We start from the raw sequence: 4,148 nt of genomic DNA, 5'->3' as shown, positions 1-4,148 counted from the left end.
AAGTGAATTTCATCTAGTTGACTTAGCTCATTCATCATGGCTTTATTGTATTCCTCCAAGAACATTCCCATGTTGTTAGCAATACATAATGAAAGGACAACTATTTCCATTGGAAACACGCGTTTATGCCCATATGGTAAGACAAACGGGCTCGTGCTAATGGCTTCTCTTTTTGAAGTTCTATTAGGTCATGATATTTCAATAAGTTACTCATGCCAGTAGATTCTCCTCGATTTTTTTTCCTTTAGAATTCCTAAGATCACTTTATTGAAAGCTTCAGCTTGTCCATTTTCTTAAGGATAACGTCGTGAAGATTTAATAATTTGATCCCACTCTCCTCAGTAAAAGCGTTAAAGGTACTTCCAGTGAACATAGTCCCTTAATCTATCATGATTGTTTGAGGAATCCTAAATCAAAATACCATTTTTTCATGCATAAAACTAATTACGTCATCTTTGATGGACTTTGTTTATAGGATCGACCTCTACCTATTTTGTAAAATAATCTATGGCCACTGAGATAAAAGAGTGGCCCTTGGAGGATGCCAAATAAATTTTCCCTATTATGTCCATGGCCCACCCTTGAAAGGGCCATGGTTTTAATGATAGGATGCATGTTTGATCTTAGTATTTGTTATACTTATAACCTCTCCCTATACCAAATTGCAGTCTTACCATAAATGTAACATCCCGAAAATTTTAAAACTCGAATTTATTTTAAAAAATAAAACAAAATATCTATAATTAAATTAAAATTTAGAATAATTTGATAGAGGTCTAGAGTTTGAATTTTTCTCAACAAAAGTTTGGTTTTATTTGATTTTTAACTATGGGAAAAATTACCAAAGTTGACCCGGGCTTTTGTGTTATAATAAAAAATTTCAGGCCCTTTCTTGTAACTTTTTCCAAAGTCTTATATCAACTTTTTAAAGAGAAAAACAGACGCAAAAACTAAATTGAAAAGGAAACAATAGAACGCACGAGATAGAGAGAGAGAGGAAGAAGAGAGGAGAAAGAGATAGAGTTAGGCGTGGATCTAGGAGGTTTTGTGACCGTTACAAGCTCGGCTACACAATAAGTAAACTCCCTACTTCAATTCTCTTCCTTCCCTCTTGATTTTCTTTAATTTTTAGAAGAGAGAATTTTTAAATTTTGATCCCAAAGGCTTTATTCTTGAAAGCTTTGTTTCTTTGGATCCTAGGGAGGATGTTTTGAGTTTCTATATGGTGTTCTAATATTTTGAGTAGATAATTGGATGAAAAGAGGTGTTTTAGGCACAAATCAAACCCCAAGAGGTTGGGTTTTTCTCTTCAATGAGTTAAGCCTATTGATTTAGTTATAATTTTGCCATTTAATCCCAATGAGATTTAAATTAAGGTTTGGTTTTCATTATAAGGACTAATGGTGAAAGTTGGTGACACTAAGTGAAGGTTTTAATTGATTAAAAATTATATGAATTGAAAATTAGCCTAGTGATAGCTAATAAATGGTTTTGGTGGTTAAGTAGTATTATGTGAATGGTTAGTTTAATATATGTACTATTGAGATGGATTATGACTCATTAACCCAAGTTATGTGGTATGAGCTATAGTCTTCATTAATGCTATTTGTTATGATAAGTAATGTAGATCACTTATATATTGTAGGGAATTATTGGTGGAACTTATTGAGAAGTTAAGGAACAAGCCAAGTCTTATTTTGTATAAGAGGAACCCTTTTGGTACCAAAGGGGTTGAGGTAACAGGAAAATTTATATTTCTTATTGCTTTATTTAGCTATTTTTGAATAGATAATATTATCTAGCATGCATTACATGTTTTAAACAATTGAATGCAAATAAAATGTGTTTTAGAAGGGTTTATGTGGTATTGCTTTAATAATAATGCATCTATGTTTACTATCTATTTAATATTAATGTTATTTATGAAAATAAGATTATTAGCATGCATTGTGATCATAAAAAATAAAGGGTTACACTTAGGGAAGTGCAACTAGGTTTGGTATCTTAAATAGGCTAAGGAACCACTTAAGGGATGAATTAGGAATGTTATACTATCTTGAGTGTTGAAGTGGTCAATAATCGAGAAAGGTAGAAAATGGTAGGAGGCATGATCTCGGTGGGAGTTCACCAATGGGGAGATGTGTTCTTGTGATATTCTATGGCTCACTGTCAGTACTCAGTGTTGCCTTTTGTATTATAAGCTCAATACACTAAAGTGGTTAGTGGATTGAGTGTTTCGACACCTCTTAGTGGGAGAGGGAATCCAGCATATGAAGTGTGAGGTTGAGTGTCTAGATCAAGGTAGCCCTCACATGGAGAGTAAGTCGGGCTGGCTCTGGGAGAGAGTTAGCTTTGACTGCTTAGGATTCACATTGAAGGGGCACAGGTGGTTCGATGGATCAGATCATGCCTTGATTTATATGTTGTGCCTGTGGAGGTACAGTGGGTATAAGGTTTACCTACAAGTTAAAGAGTGCCAAAGGGCATTCTATTAGTTAGGAAAGGCTATATCGCCCTATCTCATGCAATCAATCATTTTAATTGGTTAATTATATATTGTTTTGAATCTATTATTTATTTACTTAACCATGGCTTTCCTTATAATAAGGAATATCGATTTCTCTACTACTAAGACTATGGTTGTCTCACCCTTTTCTTTACAATATTTACAGATCCAAGCGAAAGATCCATTAGTGGACAGGGAAAAGAGCTAAGCTAGGGGTTTGCTTGTGATAGATAAAGAACTGTAACCCCTTTCTTTTAAGCAAGTATATTGTAATGTATTTAGGATTAGGGGGTGCCAGTAGGATGTGATTATATATATGTGTATAAGTATGTGTGGATTGTATAGCTTGTGTGTGCATTTTTGTTTGCTTGTAGACTTGTGGCTAGGAAACTTGGCTATGGTGAATGGTTTTGATGGATTTATTTAGTAGAATGAGTTTTCACTACAAGCAAATATTTATTTTGGTATATATGTGATTCCACAAGCAAATGCAAAGTAGTTGCATTGCAAATGGTGTGCTATGGGCAAACATGCACCTTGGATAGAGAGAGTGGGTGCGTGGGCCCCACAGAGATCTCTGAGCCAAGTAAAAATATTTAGCATATGTATTCATATGTGTATATGATATTTAGAATAGTTTTTGGCCACTCTTGTGTGATTTGTGCATTTTGGGGGTTTAGGGTCCATTTTGAAAAATGGCACCCAAATGGTCAAATTTTGGTATAAAGGGTTTTTTTCTATCATTTAAATGTTCTATCAGGTGTTTTTTAGTCCTATTTGACATGTCCAAAGTGTTCTCATAGGTTTGTGACCATTAGAATGAGATTTGGACAATTTTGAAAATGGTTTTTACCAAAAAAAACTACACTTTTACATCCAGGTGTCCAAATCTCAATCTGACCGTTAGATTTCTCTAAAATTTGGGTCACAAGTAAAACTTTTTATAAGCTTTGTGTGGGCTTTATAATCACGTCGATCAAATAATGGATGGAGAAATGGTGCACTCTGGAATTTGGTCCGGAGGAGCTGTCATGACAGCAAAAGTAATATTTATTGATGTTGCAACCTGCACAAAATTTAATCTGTCTGTTGGATCTTTCCAAAATTTGGTATGCTAATAGTACTATTTAAAAGTGACGTGTGGGCTTTGAAATTGCTCCGATTGAAAGTCGGATGATGAAATGGGTGTACCCTAAAAGTTAGTCCGGAGGTGCTGTCATGATAGCTTTTTAGCTGTCATGACAGCAAAAATGACCAATCTTTTAACATGTTTAATTTTTAATTCGACCGTTAATTTTTTTAAAATTGGTAGGTTTATAGTACCCTTTGAATGTGATGTGTGAGCTTTAAAATTACTTTGATCGGAGGCCAGACGGTAAATCAGAACCTCCCAGAAGTTTGCCCAGAAGTGCTATCATGACAACAAAATTAATGCTGTCATGACATCAATTAATTGCCCCTGTTTGCCTTATTTGCTTTCATGCGCTACATAGTAATCCTTTAAACTTTTCTAAGAGGTTTTATACGTGTGTTTTTCTATTATGTAAATTGTTATTAATTTAAATTGTTTGTTTTCTAAGTTTGTTTTAAGATTAACTCCTTAACTACACTTAATTTATTTGAATTGTGTGATTTTTGAATA

Source organism: Prosopis cineraria, unplaced genomic scaffold (genome assembly GCF_029017545.1).
Source record: "Prosopis cineraria cultivar Desert tree isolate PC_DT_omini unplaced genomic scaffold, ASM2901754v1 PC9, whole genome shotgun sequence".
Classification (NCBI taxonomy): domain Eukaryota; kingdom Viridiplantae; phylum Streptophyta; class Magnoliopsida; order Fabales; family Fabaceae; genus Prosopis; species Prosopis cineraria.
The sequence above is the reverse complement of the archived record's forward strand: the minus strand, read 5'-3'. Positions refer to the sequence as shown.